Source organism: Crocuta crocuta, unplaced genomic scaffold, assembly GCF_008692635.1.
Source record: "Crocuta crocuta isolate KB4526 unplaced genomic scaffold, BGI_CrCroc_1.0 scaffold367, whole genome shotgun sequence".
NCBI lineage: Eukaryota > Metazoa > Chordata > Mammalia > Carnivora > Hyaenidae > Crocuta > Crocuta crocuta.
Window position 1 is genome coordinate 3,067,721 of NW_027527936.1, and position 10,479 is coordinate 3,078,199.

At 45.5% G+C, this 10,479-nt stretch overlaps 1 pseudogene; it reads right to left on the reverse strand.

The window, feature by feature from the left end:
• Positions 1-904: 904 nt before the first annotated feature.
• Positions 905-1,881, reverse strand: LOC144221523 (olfactory receptor 2A12-like; annotated as a pseudogene).
• Between the last annotated feature and the right edge of the window lie 8,598 nt (positions 1,882-10,479).

A 10,479-nucleotide genomic window follows, 5' to 3' on the forward strand; every position in this document is an offset into this window, starting at 1 on the left:
CAGCATGGGGCTGGATCCTAGGGGTCAACTGAATAATCATGGTCCTGCCTCATGAAAGTTGCTATCCAGCAGAGAATTCATATGTTGAACCACATGCCTTTGATGCCTTTGTTATAAGAGGTACAGGGTGCTTTGGAAGGCTCACTCTGGCTCAACAAAAGGCTTCTTTGAGGAGCTGCAGTTTAAGCCAAGCCCTGATGAATGAACAGGAGTTAACAGCTTAATGGTTGTAGGATGGAGGTGGGGTGGAGTTAAGGGGGAGGAGAGAACAAAGAGCATATGTGGAGCCCCGAAATGGGAAAGAGTGTGGCACAGTCAAGGCAAAGACAGAAGTCCAGTTTACTTGTAAGAAGGGAAGAAGGAACAGAGTGATCGGAGATGAGTCTCCGTGGGAGGTCAATGGGGCCAATTGCCATTAGACTCCAGCCATCCAAACTTGTCTCCAATCTGCATGTCCAAAACAAGTACACCACACCCCCAAGTCACTGCAATGACATTCACTTTATCCCTCCTCCCAGGACCAGAAATCCTCCATTGTCAATGCCTTTGCCCTTCCATCCAGCTAACCTAACACCATGTGTGCAGTTTCCAGAGGGTAATGAAACTTTCTCAAGATTCAGCTACAGGGCATATCCCAAAGCCCATTCTTTTTAGCTCAATAAAAAACTTTAATGGTTTAAGATATCCCTTAGGATACCCCTTCTTTTGTTACCTCCTGAGACTCTAAAACAAAAGGAAGCTGAAAGACTGATGTATCTGGAAGATATTCCACAGTGACCCGTCTGTCAGTTAAATCATGGGCTGTCTGCCATGGGCTGTATAGAGTTGAGATTTGGGGCCAGGGCTGTGTGTGTCATGGTGCTGCTGGGTCATGCAAATGAGTGTTGAGGGCATTGACTATCCATCATGAATCTTGTTCCTCTGATCCCCAGCTATTCTTCCCTGGAAGACCCTGCCCCAGCCTGTCACCTTGAGGAAAGCCCTCTGTATGTCCTTGTTCCGGAGGCTGTAGATGATGGGGTTGAGGAAAGCAGAGATAACATTATAGAACAAGGCCAACTTCTTGTCCTCTTCCAGGGAAGCCTCAGAGCCAGGTTTCATGTACATGACCATGGCTGGCACACAGAACATGGTGACCACGGTGATGTGGGAGGCACAAGTGGAGAAGGCCTTCAGTCGGCCCTGGGCAGAACGGATCCTCAAGATGGCAATGAAGATGTTGACATAAATGAAAAGGATGAGGGAGAGTGGGACCAGGATGACACTAAAGCCAAGAATGAAGTCTACCTGGTCATTGACTGAGGTGTCAGCACAAGCCAGCTTTAAGACTGCAGGGACTTCACAGAAGAAGTGGTTGATCTTGTTAGAGCCACAGTATGGCAGACGCATGGCAAAAACAGTGTAGACAAGAGCAGAGATGACACCCCAGAGTCCACAGAAAATGACCATTACTCCACATAACCATGGGCTCATGATGACCTTGTACCTGAGGGGGTGGCAGATGGCCACATACCTGTCTATAGACATGATGGCAAAGAGCCATGACTCCGTGATGCCTAGCACCAAGAAAATGTACATTTGGGCCACACAGCTGGCAAAAGAGATGGTCTTCTTCTGGCTGACTAGATGTGCCAACATCTGAGGCACAGTTGTAGTGGTATACCCCAGATCCAACATGGAAAGGATGCCAATAAAGAAGTACATGGGTGTGTGGAGGTGTGAATCCAGGCAGATGAGGATGGTGATTAATCCATTGCCCAGAATAATCAGCAGGTAGGTCATCAGGAAGGCCGAGAAGAGCAGAGGAGTGGTCCTAGGGCTGAAGGAGAAGCCCAGAAGGATGAATTCAGCCACAAAGGACTGGTTAGTCTCCTGCATCATGTTCTACTTCTAAATGAAAAAGAAAGGAACCAATTTAGATGGAGGACTAGCTAAGCTATGCACCAAAGCGAGAGTTACTGATGGGGTTGTGGTAGTAGTGGTCAGTGTCCAGTTGTGATTAGACACCATGATAGTCTATTTTACCTGCTCTTGGCCACTGCCACTACTCTCAGGAGATCTATGAAGAAGAAAGGGCTTCCACATTTGGTACAGGCTGTGCTTCTGACCCACTAGTAGTTACCCATATTAGCCTCAGTTTTCTCAGCTGTGAAATAAAAGCACTGGGCTAGCTGATCTCTACTTCCCCTTCATATCCCTTACTCCTTAGTAATGTAGCCACGTGTTAAGGGATAAATATTGACATACAGCCTCTATGCAATTGGGGCAAATTACAGTGAGAGAACTTATTTGGTCCCCTTGAAGATATAAATTTATTTTCCACTTTAATTTTACCTTAATTTTAATGTAAAATTACCTTTAATTTTACCTTTTAATTTTACCTTTAAATTTACCCAGGCTGGGCCATCTCTCCGACTACCCACTGGCCCCTCTTAGGCCATGGTATGTTAGAAGGCACACTGAGCTCTAAGTCCTGGCTCTATAGTTGATTGAGTGAATGACCTTGAGCAACTCCTTTATGACCTTGAGACTACCTCCTCAAGTACAAAATTAGAATAATTGTCTCTTTGCAAGAATATGATATCTATGATATATGATATCAAGGAAAGATATTTTGTCATGCAAACATCACACAAAAGCCTATCATGGGGTAGGTACATGATGAATGTTAACAACATCCCTGGATGGTTCTCCACACACAGGACTGAGATTCAGGTCAGAGCTATGCAAGCAAACTTCCTGAGAAGTATCCCACTATAATTGAAACCCACAATTTTCACTCTCCCAGATGCCCACCCTCTGTCACTTCTCTCCACAACAGCCAGTATCTCATTGTTTCTTTTAGCTTCTTACTGACTCTCAGCCCTTTCTCAGCTTAACCTCCTTAAGCCTCAGCTTCTTCATGGAGAACAGGGAAAGGATAGCCTCGCCGAAGAGAGTTCATTGGTTCTTAGGAATGAGAGCAATCTTCATGGTGTCAGTATTTCCCTTCTCCTGGCACCAATTTATTCAAACAAACCTACTTGTTCTCTAATCTTATTCTCCTTTGGAGCATCATGAATGAGTCTGCACAAGAGCCTGGTATACATTCAATACATCAGATGGTTTCTTGACTTTGGCCAAAGGACTGCACACACTTTGAACCTCCTATATGCTAAGCACTTTTCCAGAGGCTTCACAGACATTATCCCATAGCTGTCAGATAGCTGGAAAGTAGCTATTTTTATTAAATCCCTACCTTTCATGAAAAGGTCTTTGTAAGTCACATTATCTCCTCAGGGAAAAAAGGAATAAGGTATAGACAGTGGATTCTGCTTGAATCTTAGCTCTGGCTTTACTTGCTATATGACGTTGGGCTGCTAGCTTATTTCCTGAGCCTCAGTATCCTCACCTGTAAAACGGGGGGAAAAATACCTATTTTGCAAGCCACATTCTTCCTAAGAGGAAGTTCCCAAGGACCCAGGTGGGAATATTCTACCTTGGGGCCAAGAGCGGGAAAATGTGGTGCCGTTTCTACTTTTAATTTTTGACACACAGCTGATGAACAGACTGAGTTTTTAATAGTTTTATGTTAAAGAGTGTTAACCTGGTTGATCCATGCAGGGAGGCTGAGGGCAACTTGAATGAGCTGTCTATAAACCAGCAAAGTGTGCCCAAGGATACCGTCCCATAGCCAGGATCTTGGGTCAGAAATATAGGCTTCCTGAACCCCTGGTTCCCCATCATTCTCCCCCTGACTGTCTGGAGGGTAAAACATTTTTTTCCTGGGAATAAAAGTTGCCTGACTCTCAGTGATTATAACCAGAAGCCCCATGTGAAGAACAAAGGGAGGTATTATTATCTACCATGATGAGCCTGGCCTCTGTGTCACTATTTGGGCCAAAAATATAGAATTTGGATTTTGAGCTGTAGTTACAGTACACCTTGACATTCACTCCCTCTCTGAGCCTCACAATGACTCTGTGAGATGTGTAAGATAGACATCAAAATCTCCACTTCACAGGTGAGAAACTGAGGCTCAGAGATGGAATAAATGGGAAGAATGGGGTATCACTCATTCTGCAACAGTGATCAGGTTTCTGATGTGTAGCAAAACCATAGTTAATCAGAAGTCAACTAATCTGAGTCCTCAATTTACCTCAATGTTTTCTGGTTTTGATCCTTAGGGGGAAATGCAAATCAAGAGGTCAAGGAATCCTGTGTTGGGCTTAATTTAACGATATGATGTATGGGTATAGATGTGCTCATGAGTGAGTGTGCATGCACACACACAGAGTAAATGATGTCTTTTTTAAAAGGTGAACAAAATCATACCAGTCAGAAACCTGGGAAAATATCCTCAGCTCCCTTCCCACCCACCTACATCCTATCTGACTCCAGGGTCTATGTTGCCACCTCAAAGATGCCTCTCACATCCATCCAACCCCCTCCAATCTCACTGCGACTGTCTGGTTCAGACACTGGCACCTGTCTCTCACCTGGTTTCATCTCTGTCCTCCAGCTGGGTCCTTACCTAGCCCATACTCTTCACTAGCCTGCAGAACAAAACTCCGACTTGGTCACTCCTTCCATCCTTCAGTGGCTCCCTTTTCTACTGGGAAAAGTCTAAGAGAGTTAGATGAATACCCTGGCTTTATGCCTCAAAGTCAGACTCCGTTTTGGTCACCAGGCTCCAAGACAGGTTGCTGAGCTGACACTTCGAAGGACTCTTTGGCCATTGCAGGGGTTGACACAGAAAGCATCCCAGTGGCCGAAGATGCCATGTGCAGAAAGCAGACATAGGAAGGAGATAGATCCAGGCCACAGTGGGAGCTTGTCACAGAGTAACTCCTGGCACCCAGCAGGTCACCTTGGACTCTATGTTAGTTCAAGGAGAGCCAAAGCAAACAGGGAAATTCTGCAGCTCAGACACAGCCCCACAAGCAGCTCAGCCTCACAGTGCACAGTGTTCCGGTTTCCCACTGTAATCTTATTACTTAATATTGAGCCCAGAATAATAAAATCAATAATTGCTTGCTGAATGATCTACAGACAAAGAGACCTCAGGAACCAGAAAAATAAAAAAGAGAAGAAGAGATTAAAGGCATTGCCTCTTTCCCCACATTTTTCTTTCTAGTTTATCAGAGATCTGGAGAAAATTACCTGTGTCTGGAGTTCACAAGTCCCTTGGGAAAAATCAGGGCACAAGTAGGTTGAGGGAAAAAGATTGGTGAAGCTTGCAGCAAATGTTAATGAATCTCTATTGTTTCTTTCAATTCCTATCCTATCCTAGCCAATAAATAATAAAAAACATTATATTATTTTAAATAATATAATTAATAACTAATGTAATAATTAATAATATATAATATTATGTAGTATATATAACATGTATATACCTACAAAACTATGTAATAATGAATAATAATTTAATATTATAAAATATTAGTGTTATTGTTTGAGCAACTCACTGTGTGCCATGCATGGTAATACATGTTTTACATGCATTGTAGCTGGGGTGATAGCTGAAAGATTTAATAATAAATATGGGCACCCTCTGATCAGAACAGATACCTGCCATAGGAAACAGGAAAAGCTGTACCAGAATGTGCACAATCTGAGCAAGGGCCCTGCACATAGCCACCCTGTGAGTGGGCGTTATTGCTGTGCCTATTGTATTATAGGTGAGGAGAGTGGAGACACAACTTGCCTGGGGTCACAGCTTCAGCTGACTCCAGAGCCTGGGCTCATAACCTGGGCTCATAAGTGCTTCTCTGAGCATCTCTGGCAAGAATCAGTTGGACTGACCCACCTGGAAATACTGGAACTACTTTCTCACTTGTTCTCTTGATTCCTGCTTCCTCCAGGGTGGAAGCTGAAATGAAAGCGGGCAGGAAAAGCAGAAATCATGGATAGAAAGCAGGGTGAGCGAGGCTGGGGCAGACAGCCCCCCGGGCCAAGCAGATGCAGGGAGGCAACGACACCAGCCATGCTCCTAAGTCTGCCGCTGCCTGCTCCGTGCACAGTGACACAGCTATATGCTGGCCCTGCCTGAGCCCACGCATCCCCTCTGCTCCCCTTTTCCTAGTCTCTGTCCTCCCAGCGAGCTGTAGGGGGAGAATGGGCCCTCTGATGAGAGGTCAGCAGACAGGCAGGTGGTGCCAGAGGGGCCCTTCCCCACATGTCCTCCTTCTGCTGCATCAAGCAGCCACTGGAAGCCTCCGTGCTGTCTGGAAAGAGGAGGGAGCACTGCTTGTGGTGCGCAAGGGTAACCAGGGCCTTGTCTGAGGGCCTGGATTCTGCTGCACCAGGGGATGGGTGGGACGAGCCACGGGAGTCTGGTGGGACCAGAGAATCCTGGGAGACTGAAGACAGAGCAGGTGTGAGCAGGGGTCTGAAGTGGCAGCTCCTTATCTGAGGGCAGCAAGGATGGACAAGGGCACAGGCCAGAGACCCAGACTGGACAGAACAGAGACATAGAAGCAGATCAGGAAGGATCAGTGTGGATGGACAGACAAGGAGACAGAGGACCACAGAGGCAGGAAAGAGAATCACTAGACTGGAAAGGGTTGGAATGTGAAGACAGAATGTGCAGGACGCAGAGGAACCTGGAGCCTGGCGTCAGGGAGCAGGGGCCCCTGGAAGCTGTGCTGGGAAGGCTTCCTCCTTCACTCACCCCCTCTTGCCAGAGCATACTGAGCATGGATGCCAGAAACATACAGCCTCCCCAGGCACTGAGGGCAGATGCCACCATTAGAGTAAGACCCTGCTCCGGCCCATGGCACTCCCAGCCCTGGTCTTCCCCTCCCAGCCAAGGAAGGCAATCCCAGCCTCAGCAAAGCAGATGCCTGAAGGTGAGGTTGGGCAGGAATCCAGAGCAAGCAGGCTCTGGGTCTTGCTCTGATAATGCTCTGGATTTCTGGTCCCTCCGCGAGCCCTCAGCAATACCCCACAGATCTGATCTGGACAACTTCAGACATTCACCAAACCTTGGGACTGGAGGTGATCTTGGAGAATCTAATCCCTGCCAGGACACACCTTTTCTCTGCAGCCTCCCTGGGAAAAGATGTTCCATCTCCTATTCATATGCTCCCAAGGACAGGAGGCTCACTATCTCTCAAGGCAGCTTATGTAACCTTGGCTGTCCTTCAGAAAATCCTTGTTCTGAACAACAACAACAAAAAAGTACTTCTGATATCAATGTTGTGTTCTGTTAAATACCTCTCTGCCCCTCCACCCTCCTGCCTCTAACCACAGCCTCCTCTCTCCTCCAGGATCCTCAGTTTGTATTACAACGTGTTAGTCCTTACTTGCCTTCCTTTTCCTTGTGAGTGTACGTGGGGCTGTCTGCGTTGCCTTGCTGGCTCTTGATAAGCCCTCATGCTCTGATCAGCCCATTTCCCCCAAGCTGGAACCCTGCCATACATCTCTAATGTGGGGAGGCAGCCCTAGCAGACGCTTCACACTTAGAGCACAGGGAGAGCCCCGCCCTTCTGCTCAGCACCTAAGGGCTCCAATGAACAATCTCTGGGGAAGCAACTGGTACACAGAAGATCCAGAGATTTGCAGTCAGATGGACTTGGCCACTGTGACCTGGCAAAGCCACTTAGCTTCCCAGAGCCTTTGCTTTCTCTCTGTAGAATGTAGCTGTGTTTCCTAAATCATAGTAATACCTGTTATTGGGGTTTGTTTGCATGTGTGTGTGTGTGTGTGTGTGTGTGTGTGTATGCCTGTGTAGTCATTATGGACCAGACATTTGATAACTTTGCAGCGTCATTATCACCATTTTACAAATAACAGAAACAGAGACTCGGAGTCCTAAGGAGGCTGTGTGGAGCTGGGACTCTGAACGCAGTTTTGTCTGACCACGCAGGCTGTGCTCCTAACCGGTGCTGATCCCAGCGTTGTGATCAGACATAAGGCAGACCAGAGGCAGGAACCCATGAGACATCTCGGGTGGGAAAACCAGTCTCATGTGCAGTAGGAGGTGGATGGCTAATGAACGCTAGACTCCAGAGCAGCACTTTTGAGGGCTGAAGGCTCTGCAGGGGCTTCTGCTAGGTATACATTTCTCCTGGGGCTAGGGAAGGGAAAAGATAAAGGGGCCAGTATTTATTAAATACCTTCTATGTGCCCAGTACTTTACAGGCATCGTTTCATGTAATTCTCCAAGAAGCAAGTTATTTCCACTTTATCAGCAAGGACACTGAAGTTCAGAGAAGTGAAATGACTTCTCCAAGGCATTGGATAAGTTGGAGGCAGCCGAGATCCCAATTTAGGTCTGCCCTACTGTAAAGTGCCTCTACACATGCTGCTTGCGGGTGGAGGAGGATGACAAGCCAGGACCACCCAAGTCTCTAGTCTGGGGATGGAGTCTGCCCTCAGCTTTTCTGATTCCCCCAGTTTGGATCCCATGGTTTCTAGGAGTGTGAAGCTGTTTCTGAGACTTCCATGTGAGCTGCAAGGTGGTAGAAGCTGAGTGGGAAATAGTGAATCTGTTCTCAGTCAAGAGGCCATTCTACTGTGGATTCTTTTATATCAGGGACAATCCCTGATGGAGTCTTCTCTGTTTTCTGAATTACAAAAAGAACCCATGTTCATCAGAGAAATTTCATGGACATAAAAAGGTAGAAAGAAGGAAATAACTACCCTTTAGTTCCTTCAATGTCACTAATGGCTTCTAGATGTTTCTCTCTAATTTTCTCTATGTGTAAATGATAGTGGCTTCTTTTTTCTCATCTCATTCATATCACACTTTACATACAATTTTATTGTGACAGATAATACTTGGTTAACTATCCATTTCCTCCTCTTTGCTCTCAGGACCACGTTCTTGCTGCCAATGATTGTTTGAGGCAGTCAATATCTCATGAATGGTGCAAGCCCAAATGACAGCGCCCTTTCTTCCTTCCCCAGAATCCCTTTCAGTGAGAGGCAGTCACATAATTTGATCCTGTCCAGTGCAACACAAGGGAAACTCAGCTGAGGAGTTTTTGTGAAAAAATTTCTTTTCCTAACAAAAGGGATAGAATGACAGTGATACAACCCCTCCCTCTAAAGCTCCCTTCCTCTCACCATGAATACAAATGTCACATCCACAATTGGGCAAGTCATCTTGAGACTGTTTGGAAAAGGCTCAGAGATTCACAGGGGTTCTCCCACTAACACTATCCAGCTGTGAACAAATATGAGTAATTTCTGGGGCACCTGGGTGGCTCAGTCAGTTAAGTATCCGACTTTGGCTCAGGTCATGATCTCGAGGTTTGTGGGTTTGAGTCCCGCATCAGGCTCTGTGCTGACAGCTAGCTCAGAGCCTGGAGCCTGTTTCACATTCTGTGTCTTCCTCTCTCTCTGGCCCTCCCCTGTTCACACACACACTCTCTCTCAGAAATAAATTAAAAAACAATTAAAAATTTAATATGAGTAATTTCTTATCTCAAGAATTCTTGTTAGGTGAAGAAAAACAAAATTCCTATATATCTAAACCACTGTAAGCTGGGGTTTCTGGGGTTTGTATGCAAATCCTAATGAATTAAGTTTCTGCCTTTTAATAAACTTAACATTATTTGCTAACCCTTTTACCATCTACTCACATATTCTTTATAACCATTATTGTCAAGCAATTATTTACCTGTAGTTGGATGTGTAGTTTTAGTCCCATTTTTTTTCTATTACAGATCATACCAAATTGGATATCACTACGGTATTTTGATTTCCTGGCATAAGAAATTTATTGAGTTGAGTTAGAGTTATAAAATAGAAACACACCAGTTTAGGGGCACCTGGGTGGTTCAGTTGGTTAAATGTCTGACTTAGCTCAGGTCATGATCTTGCAGTCCTTGAGTCCCACGTCAGGCTCTGTGCTGACAGCTCAGGGCTTGGAGCCTGCTTTGGATTCTGTATCTCCCTTTCTTTCTGTCTCTCTCCTGTTCACACTTTGTCTCTCTCTCTCTCTCTCTAAAAAATAAATAAGCCATAAGAGACTCTTAAATACAGACAACAAACTGAAGGTGGATGGAAGGGTGGGGAAGAGGGGAAAATGGGTGATGGGCATTGAGGAGGGCACTTGTTAGGATGAGTAATGGGTGTTGTATGTAAGCAATGAACCATGGGAACCTACCCCAAAAGCCAAGAGCATGCTTTACACACTGTATGTTAGCCAGTTTGACAATAAATTACATTAAATAAATAAATAAACATTTAAAAAATTAAAAACAAAAGAAAGACACCAGTTTAAGACATTTGTTTCCAATCAGGATGAAGTTAACAGAGACCAGAATTACTGTCTTACCTGTAGTAACTAAAAACCTTGACAAAATATACAAAATAATGTTTCCCAAGACGTTGGATGTCAGGCAACAAAAAACAGTGATTTGTGAGAGAGGAAAAAGCAATGGGTCGAGCCCTGCAGTTGTCCCAACTTAATGCTCACAAAGTTACCAGGCTCCTGCAGGAAGTGAGGACATAGAGGAGGCTCATGGTTTCCCTGGACGGAAGAGA